The following is a 17846-nucleotide window of genomic DNA, read 5'->3' as shown; positions in this document are numbered from 1 at the left end:
GTTCCCAGAAGACGATGACATTGTCGCAGACTGGGAGTAATACCTAGCTACAAATGAGGGCACTGCAACACCACCAATAGTCTGGGACACATTTAAATTACATGCCCGCATGACACTTACAACATGTATTAATAAGCTTAAACGTACTTCAGCAAAGGCCATTGACAAGGCGACAGAGGACTTGCTTTCAGCTGAGAGTTTTTGGGGGACCCTACCATTGACAGAGCTAATGCCATTAAATTACAATCCAGGATAGTTGATCTAATGCACTAGGAAAAGTCTAAACGTAAGCTATTCTTCCACAGACAAAAATCGTTCGAACATGGGGAAAGGGCAGGAAAACTTCTAGCCTACCTGGTGCATTGTGAGGAGAGACCACCCGTAGTGATCTCACTCCGCTCTCCTGGGGGTACACTAGTGTCGGAACCCAGCTGTGTGACGTCACAGTTTAGACTTCTTTGCCACACTATACACCACGCGAGCCCCGAGCGATACAACTGTGACGGAGTCGTTCCTCTCCGGCCTGCCTCTCCCCCAGCTGATGGAGGAGCAGGTAGAGGAGCTGGTGGCTCCACTGAAGGCAGCTGAGATTTCTGGAGCTATAGCGGAGTTTCCTGGGTCTAAGGCCCCGGGCTTGGATGGCCTACCAGTAGAATTTTATTCCACCTATTCGGAACTACTTGTCCCTAAACTACTATCGCTTTATAACTTTATTTTTGAAACATCTGAACTTCCAGCTTCTATGTGTGAAGCTACCATAGTACTGATCCCTAAACCAGGTAAAGACCCTCATCTTCCCGAGTCATATATCTTCCTGAGTCATATTGCTCCATCTCTCTACTCCAGGTAGATGTCAAGATACTTGCCAAAGTGCTTGCCATCTCCCTCAACAAAGTCAAATTGATACATGGAGATCAAGCAGGTTTCATGCCAGGCAGGAATACCTCTTTTAATCTTCGGCGCCTCTTTATTAACCTCCAAACTCCACACGATAGCCCAGGATCCAGGATAATAGTGGCCTTGGACACTGCCAAGGCATTCGATTCGGTCGAATGGGGGTACCTATGGACCTGCCTGAGCAAATTTGGTTTGGGCCCAGGGTTTATAAAGTAGGTACAGCTGCTATATCAGAGGCAAGGGTATTTGCTAATGGATGGCCCTCTGGGCGCTTTCCTCTCTCCAGGGGTACAAGGCAAGGGTGCCCCCTGTCGCCGCTGCTCTATGCACTAGCGGCAGAACCGCTGGCGAAAGCTATAAGAACACACCCGCAAGTAGTGGGACTCAGCAAAGGGGAAGTGGCAGAAACCATTAGTACCTATGCTGATGATACTCTGCTGTATCTGGATGACTCAGCTGACTCCCTCCCGACAGTCTTAGCCCTGATAGAACATTTTGGAACCTTTTCTGGACTCTGTATTAATTGGGACAAGTCCCAGATTCTCCCCCTGGACAGCTTTCCACCGCCCAAAGACACAGCTGTACTTCCCCTACAGACAGTTGACAGCATCAAATACCTTGGGATACAGACCACCCAAGATCCAGCAGACTATATACCACTCAACATAGCTCCACTCTACTAGATGCTTAAGCAAAAAACTCAGATATGGGCTCATCTTCCCTTGGGGGCGATGGGCTGAAAAAATCTTGCAAAGATGGTTCTCTTACCTAAAATCTTGTATATGCTTTGGCATACACCAGTCTACCTAATACTTAAGCACTTCAAATTGATGGAGGCCATACTAAAACCATTTGTATGGGGCAACAACAGACACAAACTCCCTTGACACAAACTTCAGAATCCTACTGACCTTGCTGGAGCGGCCTTACCCGACTTCAATGTGTATTATCTAGCGGCTCAACTGTTGCAACTTTCCATATCGATAAAGTAGACAAATACAGGTTCCTCTGCTTCCTTTGTCCGGGGTGGGCACAGACCACCAGGGATCCCTTTGTGGCAATAATAGGAAAAGTGGGAGGGGCGGGAAGGATGAACGAACGTAGGTCTCTGATATATCACTATAGAAGGATAAGGGACAAAGCCTCTGTTATGCTTAACCTAGTATCACCCCATGAATTCTTCCCCCTGTGGCATAACGCAGCATTACCAGAATTTCACTCAATCCCGGATTGTGAGATGTGGAGCTCTAGGGGAATATTTTATTTGTCCCATATTATCAACGATGGGACACTGAAAACCTTTGACAGGCTGAAATCTGAGTTTGCACTCCCAAGCCAAATGTTCTTTAGGTACTTACAACTCCGCCACGCCTTCTGAGCACAGTTTTCATCAGATAGCATCTCCTTAGCTAACAACCCCCTAATGGAAGCAATAAAATGCCCAGACCCCAAGAAATTGATCTCTCAGTTTTACGGCATGCTATCGCTTCCACAGGCAACCGTGACAGCATATGCATTAAAGACTAGATGGGAGGGAGAGTTGGGACCTGTGGAGTATGAGGAATGGAGCAAAGCCCTGGATACCTGTAAATTGGTTTCTCCTAAGTTGTCTGACCGTCTTACCCAGATCTTTATAATGCACAGATCGTATCTTACACCACTCAAAATAGCCAGGTATAAACTAAACTAATCCACTAGTTGCTCAATGTGTAGCCAAGCCCCAGGTACATTCTATCATCTCCTGTGGCAATGCTCTAAAATACAGGCATTCTGGACACAGGTGGTATGGTTCTTACATGACACCATGGGCTCCCTTATAACATTACAGCCCAAACCTTGTCTATTGGGAATTTCTCCAGAGCCGGAGCTGGATAAGTTCACAAAAATATTTCTGCACGAAACACTATTGTCCGCGAGGAAGGTCATAGCTAGAGTATGGATGAGACCCAGCCAACCAGAACTTTCACACTGGATAGTGGAGGTGAATAACACACTGCCTTATAAGAAGCTTGTCTACTCCCATAGAGGATGCCCCTTGAAGTATGATAAAATCTGGGATAGGTGGCTTAAGGCTTCTGAGACCCTAATATGACTCGAAAATGGTGCAACAGAACTCTTTTGATGATAACAGCACAGTACTCATCCAAGTATACGACCTATTATATTGGTTAACAGTCATGTCTCATGCGCATGTATGTATTGCTAAGGAACGTTGTTATGGGATAACTGAATTTGATACTGTTTTATTATGTCAAAGATTTGTCATGTACACTTCCTACATGTATGCTTCCTTTTGTTCAATAAAACTTACGTTTTGAAGGGGAAAAAAAAAATTCAATATTTATTTAACAAGAGATTAAAAGAAAGTATCATATCCTCAAAAACATATTACAAATATGACCCATATGATGTAGTCCTTATGTTTATAGTGGCAAATATAGCGTTTATTTGTGTAGATCCCAAAACTGGGCTTCCTCAGAGGATGCTATCCGCTAGAGGTCAAAGCCTTCTAATAAGAAGAAAATATGTACTATAAATGTCACACAACAAATCACAACAATATTAGGGGGCACATCAGGACCGAGCTATAATAATAATAATATAAAAAGACTAATAACGTATATATATGTTTAATGCTATATACGCATTTAGCATTTCTTTCGTGCCGCTGCTTGCCGCAATGCGTCCGGACTCAGTTTTCCAACCATCAGGTCCTCCCCTTTAATCCCCGTAGCTCCCCTTCCCATTCTGACTGGCCGTGACCTTCTGGCATGGAGGTTTGCTCCTCCTGGCAACAGAGGGTGCCCATCTTGCACTCCCGCCTGACCGGGACACTAGGATTGCTGCGGCGCTTGGGGGAAGGGGGGACCAGGGAAGTAGGCGGCGCATGTGTGGTACAAAATTATCATCCGCACTCAGCTGCGTCTTACGTCGGCCAAGTGGGAGGCATTTAAGGCTGCTTGATCTGGCTAAAACTCTTTCCGGAGCCACGAGGACATACACACACGCCACAGGAAACTCGGGAAGTAATTATGTGGAGCTCACATATGGTACCATGAATATTAATACTCCGCTGTTAACACAGTCCCTGGGCTGTACCTTGCAAGGGGAGAGAGGTGTCCCAGCTTAGGGCATTCTTTACCTGCTATGATTGATTCACTGCTGGTTCTCCATTAGTAAATGTGCAAATGACTTGTTCCTTTGCTTATTTGTTTAGCTCTACATGTGAGCGTCCTGTGCTGTGGAATTCTTGCCCTTGTGCCCCTTTCCTACAAACTAGACTCTAAGTTCATTGTAGTATTTAAAGGAAACGCTAAATGCATATATAGCATTAAACATACATATACATTATTGGTCTTCTATTATAGCTCGGTCCTGATCTGCCTCCTGTGGTCGCCTGCAGCTCTATGTTGGTTTTGGCATCTTATCAATCTATGAACCATTAGCGATTGTAAACTTATGAGACACTTTTTGAACTCCAGGGTAAGCATGGGAAGCCATCTGAACTAGCACACAGATATGTATTGTCTATGCTAATGTAAAATATTAAATATTAATTGTTGTGATGTGTTGTGTGACATTTGTAGTACATATTTTTTTATTAGAATGCTTTGACCCCTAACAAGTAACATCCCCTGAGGAAGCCCAGTTTTAGGATGAAACATGTCGGGATCTACACAATGCTGCTATAAACATAAGGACTGCATCATATGGGTCATATTTGAATGTTTGTTCTTATGTATGTTTTTATAAATCGTCTCTGTATACATTGTTGTGTTTTTAAGATATTGTTTGTACACTGTTACAGAATAAAATGTTGTATTTTTAATCAATTTGTGGTTATATCAGTACCGAGAAAGCCCATTAAGCTCTTCTGGGTATCTATGTGTATGGGATAGCCTCGGCAACTAACCCCACATTTTTACCCCCCCCCCAACATATATGTTTTTATGAGGATATGATACTTTCTTTTAATCTCTTGTGAAATGAATATTGAATTCTTTTAATGAAATTTCTGGATTATTTTTGTATTGCACCTTAAAAGTTCCATAAAAGTACAACCATATTTTAACGTGGAATGCATTTCTGACAATGCTAATGAAGAGAAGTGTATTACTGCCAAGTGTAGAATGTCAGATGGTTTTGAGCCACTCTGTCCGCCTGTTTCTCCTTGGGCAGATGGAGCAGTGCTACAGAGTGATGATGAAAGGAGCACAGACAGGATAGACTGGGATAGTCTGGCCATGAAGGTGTGGTGGAAAGAAATTTCTGTAGGTAATCGTGAGGTGGCCACTATTGCTGCTGTGGCAAATGGGGAGTCTGCAAAACAGCCTGAAGGCACGGGTGCATTGGCTGTTGCAGAAGTTAACCCTCTCCAGTCAAAAGGATCGGATAAGGGCGCGTAAATAGCAGAGGTTTTGTCCACAGCCAAACAGATGAATAGTGTTGAGTGTCAGAATGACAGTGTACTTGGTAATGACTTGAAAAGGCTCAGTGTTGCTGAGAAGGAGAGAATGAGTATAATACATGCGTTTGACAGTGCTCAAGGGGAGCCGCAAGTTGTGTCAGGTACCTCTAAAGTAGAGGTTTATTTAAGTGTCTCGGGCCTCTCTAGCCTTAGCAAATTAGCTCCTCCACATCGCTAGTAAGGGAAGAGTCCCTAAAGTTCTGTTATTAGATGTGGGGTGTACAGAAATAACTGAGGTGTTATTGGAAATATTGCAAAAACCCTTTTGCTGAACATCCACTGCAATATTAATTAATGTTGGTAAAAATTGGTATTGTTTACTGCAGTGCTGGTTATTTATGTAGAAAGTGGTCTCACGGTTCTCTATGAGAGTGTCTCCAGCAGCTCTAGCAGTTCAGGGGAACTACTAGAGAAATCAGAAATGACAAGAAATAATAACAGTGTTGGTAATTGTAATGGGTAAGTGCATAAACCCATGTTGAAAGTTTTTTCACAGTGTGCTGGATTGCTTCCTACTGATGTTGTGTATGAGAAGCACTCTAGGGCACTATTGGACAGGTCAGAGGTATTGGTTGTAGTACCAGAGGACAGGAAAATGGTTAGAGAGACTTGTGTACAAAAATGTGTTCAAAAAGGTTGACTGATAGAACAGTTTCTTATGGAGTGTTGGACAACAGTAGGCGATGTGAAACTTTGGGAAGGTCCCATAGGGAGTAACCACTTGCCTGTATGTGGTCCCTTCACAGACACTGTCCTAGCAAACAATGGGACAAGAGTTCCGTGTGATAGTGTCCATAGTAAGTTGAGTAATCCATTGTGAAATGTTGCCATTGATGTTAAACAGAAGAATGTGGTGTTAATCCTAGATGATTTGGTTACCAAGAATAACCATACAGGGGTTAGTGAACCTAAAAAAAAAAAAAAAAAAAAAAAAAAAGACGGTGCTAGTTAAGGTTTTTAGTCAGGTAGTGAGAGAGGTTGGTCCCTGACAGGTGTCATAGAAGCAGGCCCCCTACAGTCCTAGGAGAATAGGTCAAAAAAAGGTAAAAAGAAATGTTGGATCCTGAGGCCAGGAGGTAGAAGGGATAGAAGAGAGACCAGTGTGATCCCACGGTTCAGGAAGAAGTGCTTGTGGAAGCACACCCATAAAAAGATGTGGGTGGAGTGCCCCTTTAGAAAGAAGGTTGAACAGGTTAAGACTCCTGTCCGTGATAGCTGGCACGGCCAAGAGTTGGGCCTATGCAGCTAATGGAGGTCAGTATGTGAAGGGAGCTGTGTGAGGTGCTCTTGTTAACCATAGTGGGACAGAGCAAGGCCTGAGCCTGACCGAGTCCATGAGAGAAAAGAGCAGCTAGGAAGCTGTAAGGAAGACGCAGAGCTGAAGCGTCAGTGCATAACAATGTGACATGTTTAACGGTCAGGAGGACCACAAAGGTATTGAAGTTCAGGAGAGACCCTGAAGAAGAGGTACTTGAAGCAGTAAAGCTGCCACAAGAAAGCCAGACGGCTGAATGTTATGTTTTGCTGTGATGATGAGAACCCCCTGCGTGGGAAGACATACAGTACCTGTGTGAAGTTTTAAAGTTCTTTTAAATAAAAGTGGTCAGCCCTGAAAACTATACCTGGCATGGATTAAACTCACTGTTTTGGCACTACCATTGAGCTAAGAAACCCTATGTCACAATATACACTCAAATACTTGTGCATTTACACAAAATATATATTTTTCTTTTTTAGCAATACCATATCCCGCCGTCACCATTTATTTCTATGGGAAAACTATCCATAATTAGTCTAAGTGATGGCTGGCCTTTCCATAAAAATTAATAGGGATTCTATTGCATACTATGGAACATCCACATGGATTTAACCCTTTCGCTGCCAGGCCCTGCGCTTCACTTTTAAACTCAGCTGGCTAGACTATTTTTGCAATTTTTCCATTGCTTTATTATTTTTCCCTTACAGCTTTCAGCGCTTGTAAAAGCCACATATTTTCTAAACGCACATGACCAGTAGAATAAAAAATGGTGTGACTAATTTCTAAGGCCCCGCAATATTTGCGCAAAAGTTCATCAAAAGAATAAAAATACACTAAAATCATTATATAATCGATGCACTGCGATCCAGTCTTAAACGATTCTGCAATGATGCAGAGAATGGCTGCATCGCAATTACATCAATAACATCAATAACATCATCCTGGCGCAACCCTGTCAGAGTCCTCCCCTCCCTCCTTATCTCCATGTCTAAACGTGTACGTGTGATCACAGAGCGGAGATCTCCCGTTGTTACATTGACCTTGGATCTGAAATGCCTGGCGGCCGCTGTAACAAGGTCACGCCTCCTAGACCGGCTCCTATGATAGACAGCACACTGATCCACTGCCAGGAAATTGAATCAGTATGACGTGTATCATACGAGCCAGTCTAGGAGGCAGGACTTCGATAATAGTGGCCGCCAGGCAAATCAAATCCTAGCTCCATGTCACAGCGAGAGATTCCCGCTCTGTGTGATCCGGGCACTAGTAGGCTGCATTGATGGGCACTGATGAGGCTGCACTGATGGGCACTGATGAGGCTGCATTGATGGCCACTGATGAGGCTGCATTGAGGAGGTTGCACTGCTGGCCACTGATAAGGGTGCACTGATAGGCTGCACTAATGGGCATTGACAAGGGTGCACTGATGGGCACTGATGGACACTGATAAGGCTGCACTAATAGGCACTTGTAAGGCTGCACTGATGGACACTAATAGGCTGCATGATGGGCACTGATGAGGCTGTATTGATGACCACTGATGAGGTGGCAATGATGGGCACTGAAAAGCTGCACTGATGGCCACAAATAAGGCTGCACTGATAGGCTGCATTGATGAGCTTTTGATGAAAACAATGCGCAGTAATCGTGATGCATCCCGGAATCAAATCAAAGACAGGATAATCGTGATCGAATTGTGAGACCAGTGTAGATGCGCACCTCTACTAACTATAAAAGCTTAACCTGTGCTCAGTTAACCACTTCCTGCACGCCGAGGTACATCGGCAGAATGGCACGGCTGGGAAAATGGGCGTACCTGTAAGTCTCATTTGAATTCCCCGCCGTGCCATTGCTTGCGCGCCGCTGAATGGGGGCTCCATTGATTCGGGTCGTGGGTCCCGCAGACTTGATTGCCGCGGGGATACCCACGATCGCCTCACGGAGAGATGCTGATATAAACAGCATCTCCCCATTCTGCCTAGTGACAGTGTCACTGATCTCTGCTCCCTGTCATCAGGAGCAGAGATCAGTGACGTGTCACAGCTAGCCCATCCCCCCTACAGTTAGAACACATCCCTAGTACTGACTTAACCCCTCCCCGCCCCCAGGTCGTTAACCCCTTCACTGCCAGTGTCATTTACACAAGAATCAGTGCATTTTTATAGCACTGATTGCTGTATAAATGACAATGGTCCCAAAAATGTGTCAAAAATGTCCGATGTGTCCGCCATAATGTCGCAGTCACAATAAAAATCGCTGATCGCCACCATTACTAGTAAAAAAAAAAAAAAAATAAAAAAGCCATAAAACTACCTCCTATTTTGTAAACGCTATGACTTTTGCGCAAACCAATCAATAATCGCTTTTTTCGATTTTTTTTACCAAAAATATGTAGAAGAATATGTATCGGCCTAAACTGAGGGAAAAAAATGTTTTTTTCATTATTTTTTGGGGATATTTATTATAGCAGAAAGTAAAAAATAATGCGTTTTTTTTTTAAATTGTCGCTATTTTTTTGTTTATAGCGCAAAAAATAAAAACCGCAGAGGTGATCAAATACCACCAAAAGAGAGCTCTATTTGTGGGGAAAAAAAAGACGTCAACTTTGTTTGGGAGCCATGTCGCACGACCGCGCAATTGTCAGTTAAAGCGACGCAGTGCCGAATCGCAAAAAGTGCTCTGGTAAGGAAGGGGGTAAATTCTTCCGGGGCTGAAGTGGTTAATAAATATTTGAAAATTTTAAATTGCACCTTTTTGAGAAATGGTGAAAACCAAACGAACGTACAAACCCCCCCCCCAACCATATATTTTCTAAAAGCACACGGCCAGTGGAATAAAAAAAAGGTGCTACTGATTTTTAAGGCCCCACGCTATATTTGTGCAAATGTTTAATCAAAACTTTATTTTCACAAAAAGTACACTAAAATCATTATTAGCAGATACCAACACAGCAAGATTTACAAAATTCTTGCTAAATTCTTACTAAATACAAAAGTTTAACCTATACTGAGTTAATAAATAACAAATATTTATTAATTTTAAATTGTGCCTTTTTGCCAAATGGTGAAAATCGAACGTGCGCAAACATTTCTTTAAAAATCTGGAGGTTTGTATTTTTCACTTACAGCTTTCAGTTTTTGTAAAAGACCCCTCAAACCATATATTTTCTGAAAGCACATTACCAGTGGAATAAAAAAGAGTTGCTACAGATTTTTAAAGCTCCACAATATTTTTTCACAAATGTCTATTAACACAATATTTTTGTAAAAAGTACACTAAAATCATTATTAGCAGATACAAAAAGCAAATTTGATGAAATTCCTGCTAAATTCCTACTTATTATAAAAGCTTAACCTGTGTTGAGATAATAAATAAATATTTGTAAATTTAAAATTGCACCTTTTTGCAAAATGGTAGACATTAAACGTGCGCAAAAATTTCTCTAAAATTCTGGAGATTTTCATTTATCACTTACAGCTTTCAGACTTTGTAAAAGACCCCCCCCCCCCAGTAGAATAAAAAAAAGATGCCACCAATTTTGTTTAGCCCCACAATAGTTGCACAAATGTTTATCAAATTGTTATTTTCACAATAAAAAAGAAAACAAAAAACACTACAATCCTATTTTGCACACAAAACCACAACATAACTTGCTTCATTCAATGCTGTGTGCTACAACTTTTCCTCATGGAGGGCTGTTTTTACCCATGTGTGGAGGCACAGGTGTTCTGTGCATTCCTGTGCAGGCAGTCCTATTCATGTCAACTAGGACACAGCAGCTACAAGGACAAATTTGACATCCGTGCGGGTGTTAGGTGCATAGCCCCAAACACAGACATGGTAAGTTCAGGGACATGCACCCACATGGATGTCAAGCTAAGAGCAGTAGCTGTCTTGATGCAGCAACTGCGTCCCAAGTGAACACCTGTGCATTCCCGTTCAGCCGCTGTGTGCCAATTGACATCAATGGGACTGCCTGCATGGAATGCAGGAAACACCTGTGCAGCTAAATCCGACCTCACTGTAGTATGCCCCGCATGAACAAGGTCTTGTTTAGACTTGCAACTGGGGTGGCAAAAATGCATGGTTGAGCTGCATTTTTGCCCCTTGCCAAACTGCCCCCCTTAAAGAGGAGCTCTAGTCTTACCACAAAAAATTTCAAGTCAGCAGCTACAAATACTGTAGCTGCTGACTTTTAATACAATGACACTTACCTGTCCAGGGATAGAGTGATGTCGGCACCTGAGCCAATTCTTCAATACGGCTTCAGAAGCAGGTGCCAGCATCTTTACTATGGGGAAACCGGCAGTAAAGCCTTCCAGCTTCACAGCTTTTTTCCTACTGCGCATTTTATCCTACTTGAGTCACGCTGTGCTTTACAAAGGTCCTGCAGTTTTCTTTATGTGTCTCAGAAGCCTGCAGGGGGAAGGAGGAGGGGCCAAACAGCTTCAAAGATCGCCGTGGCGATCTTACCTGGAAAAAAAAAGTGCCAAATGTGGCAGTGGACAGGTTGCTAATGCCGTGATGCTTCACGCCTGCGGCAAAGTTTACCCAACTTGTAGCAATACCGTCCGCCAAACACAACACATTCATGTCAAGGGAAAGCACCGCAAACTCCTCGCAACCTTTTCTGCTGCATGCAGTTGTGGTGCATTTGTTGGTAAAATGGGGTTAAAAGTGGCGATGAGAAAGCATCGCTTCCTCACCGCCTCTCAGTAGCCACTGGAGCGCGATCTGAATGTGGATTGGGCTTCAGAGGCAAGGGAAATGTAGACGCATGTCTAAATCTCCCTTACTATTTTTTTTAACAACTTTTGTACAGGTACATTTTTATTTTTAATACTTTTAACATGGGGGGGGGGGCGTGGGGTGGGGGCTCTTTGGAGAGACATCAGGGGTCTAAACAGACCTCTAATGTCTCTTTTTTGAAACAGAGGAAGGGACTGAAGACAGTTCCTTTCTTTGAAGCCTGAGGTGCACTGTATATGAATGGATAAGGAGTCTGTATGGACTCCTATTCATTCATAAAATAAAATATAGCTTCATTCACAAACTGACACATAGTGATCAGTTTACTATATGTCAGTGATAAAAAAATACAGGAGTGATCTGTACTGATCGCTGACTATATTCTTTCAGGAAAGGAAGGGGGCTGGGAAAACACTAGCGCCCCCCCGCGCACTGCAGCTGGCGGGACAGAAGGAGAGAGAGACGGCTAACAGCTGCATGCAGGCGGCACCTGGACATCAGGGAAGTGGAGAGCACTGGAGGGGTTCAAAGCAGCACAGGGGGGGTCTCTTTCTGCAATTCGATCCCTCAGTACCTGCCATGCAGCACGGAAAACTGGCAGAAGGGCAAAGGAGAGAATCTGACAGATGCAGTGCAGCCACAAGGAATCAGAGTTTGCGAGGGGGGGAAATCGATGCTGGGGGCAATCAGAGCAGGCAGGGTAAGGGAGAGCTGGGGTGGAGGGCATTTTAGATGTCAGCATAGGTGGGTGGGGGGGTGGGAGACATAGTGGCAGTGCATCGGGCGACAGGGGGGGGTCACATTTTAGGTAAATTGCTCCGATCAGTGCAATCGGGCAATCAGTTTGTTCAGCAGCGCCTACTGAACATTTCTACCATATGTTCAAGCTGAAGTGCTGAACTGGTCTGCGCTGAAGTGACCATGAGCTTATAGCAATGGAGGAATGCAGGTCTGTATGGCATACAGACCTGGCCAGCTGGATACAGTGCTGAAGGTCTGGGAGTCATACGGACCTGGCAGCGAAAGGGTTAATGTGGATGAGCAAATTGCCCACCATATCTGCTGGTCCCATATACTGTACATTTTTTTTAACTTTTTTCTATATAGTTAAGTAGATACCTTTTGATCAAAAAATAAAGTTTATTGAGCATATTGAAATATATTGAAATAAATATACAAAAAAATGCTAAGCGCAACAAGCACTATATAAAAGGATAGAGCATTGACATAACCGTATTGAGTATAGAATATAACAGGTCGAGTTACCGAGGAAAGTCAAAATCCCTACTCAACAGGACTGATTGTACCCGAATGAAGGAACAACAAGTAGTACCACGGAATACAGCAGGAGTTTTGTAATACCACATCGTGGCGAGACATGCAAACATTCGAAGTAAGAGTATATAATATGGGAAACATTAAGTTCTGTGAATTATGTGAGGGTTACTCCTCAGCTGTGCAGGTTGAGTCCCCCAACCACCTGTCCCAGATTTTATTGTATTTGGCTGGGCAGCCTCTGTCTGAGTACTAAATACTTTTTTATAGGGAAGAGTAACATTAACAGCCCCAACCCATTGTTGAAGAGTTGGGGGCGACAATTTGATACAAGACCATGCTATTTGCATTCTGGCCAATAACAGGGACTTTTGCAAAAATATATTTAAGTATTTTTTACTTTTCGGAGATGGAAAAGAGGCCCAATAGACACTGACGGGGGGCACAAAGTCAGGGGGAGCCCATGCGGTCATGAAGGGATTTAACCACCTGCGACCAGTAGTCTTGGAGGGAGGGGCAGGACCATATTAGTTGGTAGAATGTTCAGTCGGGGTCTCCACATTTGAGGCAAGCGGGGCTATAGTCTGGTTTGTATTTAGAAAGGCAAATCGGGGTTAGGTAGGACCTGTGGAGTATATAAAGATGCGTAAGGCGGTCTGACAATTTAGGGGACACCATTTTACAATAGTCCAATACCTCTTCCCAGTCCTCGTCCTCCACTGCCCCCAAGTCCGTCTCCCAGATGGATTTCAGTTGGTAAGCCTGTGTAGTGGCCACGGGCAACATAAGGTGACTGAAGAAACGTGATCAAGTATCGGGCAAAAAACGTGATGACCCACCACTGCGCTACGGTGCAAAACAAACACTGACTGTAGCTGCCACCTTAAAAAAGAAAATGCAAAGTAGTATTCTAAATGCATAAAATAGTGGCACTATGAATAACAAACAATGAATTTATAGTAAATCGCATAAATATTGGTGATGACTAATGGTATAAAAACAGAGGCCAGAGGTGCTGTAACTATACCAAAAAATTGTATATATAATATATATATATATATATATATATATATATATATAAATATCTGTGATATTCCAAATAATTGTACTTTTCCTTTAGTGACACAAAAAAAAGGTGAATAAAATCATTTATAAGCATCAGTGAACAGTTTGTGCAATGTTAGTTTGAGCTGTTGAAACAAAGTCCATGCAAAATAAGTGTATCAAACAAGTGGGTTTAAAGCTATAATCTTCTTATGCCGTAAACCATCTCCTCCACCACACCGATTTTGATTGTGCACCACTCTTATGGAGCCGCACTCACCAGAAAATAATGCCTTGCACTCTCATGCACGGCGTATAGGCATTGTAAAAGCCCCCCAGGGGGTTTCTCGAACTGGATTGAGTTGGGACCACAGCAGAAGGAACTCTTTAATTAGCAGTGGTTGAACACTCTCAAACATGACAGAAAAAAGAAAGTCCCGTGGGGTCATGTAAAACTCTCCATCGTACTCAAGTGAAGCAAACTGCAAGAAAAGTAACTTTCGGAGTGACTGCTTTTCTTGCTTTTTCATCTGCAACTTCTTCTTTCTGTGCACAGACTGTCATTAGCCCGGCTGTTGGCTCTCCTCTTCCCTTCAGCAGCCACAGCCCTCCACACACCGCTCCGGTCACCGCCACTCCGGCCAAGCGAGCCGCACTCCTCCCACTCCTCAGCCTGGGGCCCCCGACAGCCCCCAATCTAGAAGCCAAAACAGAGAAAACTCTGTTTCCTCACTTATTTTGCATGGACTTTGTTTCAACAGCTCAATCTAACATTGCACAAACTGTTCACTGATGCTTATAAATGATTTTATTCACATTTTTTTTTGTGTCACTAAAGGAAAAGTACAATTATTTGGAATATCACAGATATTTATATATATATATATATATATATATATATATATATATATATATATATATATATATATATATATATTATATATACAATTTTTTGGTATAGTTACAGCACCTCTGGTCTCTTTTTTTTATACCATTAGTCATCACCAATATTTATGCGATTCACTATAAATTCATTGTTGTTCATAGCGCCACTATTTTATTCTTTTAGAATACTATTTAACATAAGGTGATTGTAGAATGAGGAGATCAACTTCTTGGGATCCTGACCAAGGACCACGTCCACCAGGTACAGCGATTCAAGTCTGGGGATGGACTCATTGAATTGGGAGTTGAGGGCATGGCGGAGTTGAAGGTATCAGAAGAACATGTGATTGGGTAGGCCAAAGTCATCTTTGAGGGTTTGGAATGACGTGACCGAGCCATTAACTATGACCTGTGAGAAAAATATGACCCCCCAAGCAATCCATAGTTTGTAGTCAGGGACAGTCAACATCTTGAGCAACTGAGAGTTGTCCCACAATGGAGTGTGGGTGTGAAATGTGGGGGCCTTGGTAGTGGACATAGCAAGTGGCCATATTTTACAATGGTGATATACCATACGATACATATTACCCATATGAGGCGACTCGTGGGTTCCACGTAATAAAACTTGGTAGGGATGGGCCACCGGGTCAGAAACAGAGGAGCATACTAGGGTGGAATACCTAAACCTATCTGCTTGGTTGTAGTAGAAAAAAATGGGACAGCTGTGAGGCAATATAATAGATGGCTAGGTCGGGTAGGGCTGTGCCACCTTGGTGGACAGGACATTTCAGAGCTTGCCATGAAAGTTTGTGACGGGAGAGCCCCCATACAAAAGTATTGAGGATTGATTCCATGGATTTAAAAACTCGGGTGGGGATGTATAAGGGGGCGTGCCAAAACAAATAAAGCAATTTGGGAAAAAGTATCATTTGATACGACCCATAATTGCAAGAGGAAGTCGGGACCAACTCTGGGTTTTGGTTTTTAAAAGATCATATAGGGGTTCCAAGTTCATGGCTATGTAATCCGTGAGGGTTCGTGAAATTTGTACGCTCCTGTATCTAATCCTGCTGGCTCTCACCAGGGGGAGTGTTGCTTTATCTGTTGTAGGGACATCCACATCTAGTGGAAGGATTTGGGACTTAGACTAAATTGATCTGCAATCCGGAATATATACCAAATTGTTTAATCAAGGGCAAAGCCACCTGAAGTGAAGGGCTGGCGTCTTCCAGGTATAGGAGCATGTCATCCGCATAAAGACTGAGGACCTCAGTCACCCGTCCCATGCGGAGACCTTTAATGTTGGGATGTGCCCTGATGGCGATGGTGAGGGGCTCTACAGCTAAAGCGTACAATAATGGGGATATAGGGTAGCCCTGACTAATACTAGCGAGAAAGCAGTCGAGATCCTACCATTGACTTGAATCCAGGTAGTGGGAGCCTGGTAGAGGAGTTGGAGCCATTTAACAAATTTTGGGCTGAAGCCAAACCTGCGGAGACATTCCCACAGGTAACTCCACTCCACGGAGTCAAATGCCTTAGTGGCGTACAGGCTGACCACTACCCTGGATCCAGTGTTATCATGCGTAGCCTGGAGATTCATAAATAGCCTCCAAAGGTTGAACGCTGTGTTCTTGTTGGGCATGAACCTCATCTGATCGGAATGTATTAAAGTAAGAATCACTACATTTAGCCTCAGGGCAAGAATTATCTTGACGTCTAGCTGTAGAAGAGAGATGAAATGATACAACTCTGGAAAGAGCAGGTCTTTCCAGGGTTTGGGTATTAAAACAATAAGAGCCTCACCCTTGGATACTGGGAGTGTGGCAGAGTAAAATATGTGGGTATATAGTGCTTGCAACTTGGGGATGAGAACCGCCCTAAATTGGTCATAGTACTCTAATGGAAGACCATTGGAGCCGGGTGCCTTAGAGGGAGGGAGAAGTGCCAGTACCTCTTCTATGTACTCCGTGGTAATTGGTGCCTCTAGCTGGCTAATCTGAGAGTGGGTGAGGGTGGGAAAGTCAATGTCCTGGAGGAACAGAGTCAGTTCGTCTTGTGAGTGGTATACAGGTCAGAGTAAAACCGCCTAAACTCGTCGGCTACTTGAGCAGGGTCTGTGATCATGGTTCCAGAAGCTGACTGGAGCTTAACCACCACCGGGGGTCTATGGTCAAGGTGGGCCATATAAGCGAGCAGTTTACCTGCGCATTCACCATGCTCAAAGATGCGTTGTTTACTAAAAAAGATTCCCTGTTTAGCTTTTTCAAAGTGTAGTTGGTCAGTGAGTCTGGACCGCAAGCGCACAAGGGATGCGTTGGACATGGATGGATCAGCAAGAAACACGTGCTCAAGAGAACTAAGACGTTCCTCTGCCTATTGAAGTACGAGTTTGAAGGTGGCCTACTGATACGTGAGGAAAGGATCATGCGGGTATGTTGTTTGAAAGACTCTCAACACCATCCCGACCGACGCCGATCCCTGGTTGGAATGGAAAAAATAAACCCATTCCCGCTGGATACCTTCCAGGTCTGGCATGATGGTAAGTCAAAACGGGTTCCGTTTCCATATACGGACCAAGGGGAGAGCAGGTAGATGAAGGGTTACCCAGTATGGGGAATGGTCAGAGAGCACCCTGGTGCCAAACCCCACATCAGGCAGGTCAGACAGTACAGCGGGCGAGACTAAAAGTAAATCAATGCAGGACATGGCAGACTGAGATGGGATGAAGCAGGAGTAAGCGACAGTCATCCGATACTTATGCCTCCATGTGTCTATCATGGCAAACTCTGAAAGGATTGAAAAGAAAAAGGGGGGGATTGGGACTTTATATGAGACCTTGAACATGGTAGAACAATTGCCTCCATCCCTATTACATTGATCAGTGTGGGGAAGGTGTGGGAAGGGTACCCAGATATATAGTTGGTCTGTAAGTATGATTGGGTGTTCGTGTTTATTTTCCTACCCCCTACTTTTCTCCTCCTGTTTAAGACAGACCCATTTTTACAACTTCTACTTTTTTATAGGCTCCTAGTCTACCGTCTGCTCCTGAAGAGTGGTGATAGCCACGAAACGTGTCGAGCTAATGGATGCCCCCTCTGTTCTACCTATCATTGTTAATAATAATGTACTTACTATGCAAATACTGGAGTGTACCAACTCAATCTATGTTTTATTGTGGAGTTACACAACAATGAGTTGTTTATATCAATGTCTACCATATGAACTTAGTTACTATGCAATTTTATTACTGTGTTATAATATATTCTG

General features: G+C 43.5%; 1 protein-coding gene across 6 annotated transcripts in view; it reads right to left on the bottom strand.

The window, feature by feature from the left end:
* TBCE (tubulin folding cofactor E) overlaps positions 1-17846 on the bottom strand; it is a 689063-nt gene that overhangs the window by 119736 nt on the left and 551481 nt on the right. The window lies entirely within an intron of this gene.

Source organism: Aquarana catesbeiana, linkage group LG04, assembly GCF_042186555.1.
Source record: "Aquarana catesbeiana isolate 2022-GZ linkage group LG04, ASM4218655v1, whole genome shotgun sequence".
Classification (NCBI taxonomy): domain Eukaryota; kingdom Metazoa; phylum Chordata; class Amphibia; order Anura; family Ranidae; genus Aquarana; species Aquarana catesbeiana.
The sequence above is the reverse complement of the archived record's forward strand: the minus strand, read 5'-3'. Positions and strand labels throughout refer to the sequence as shown.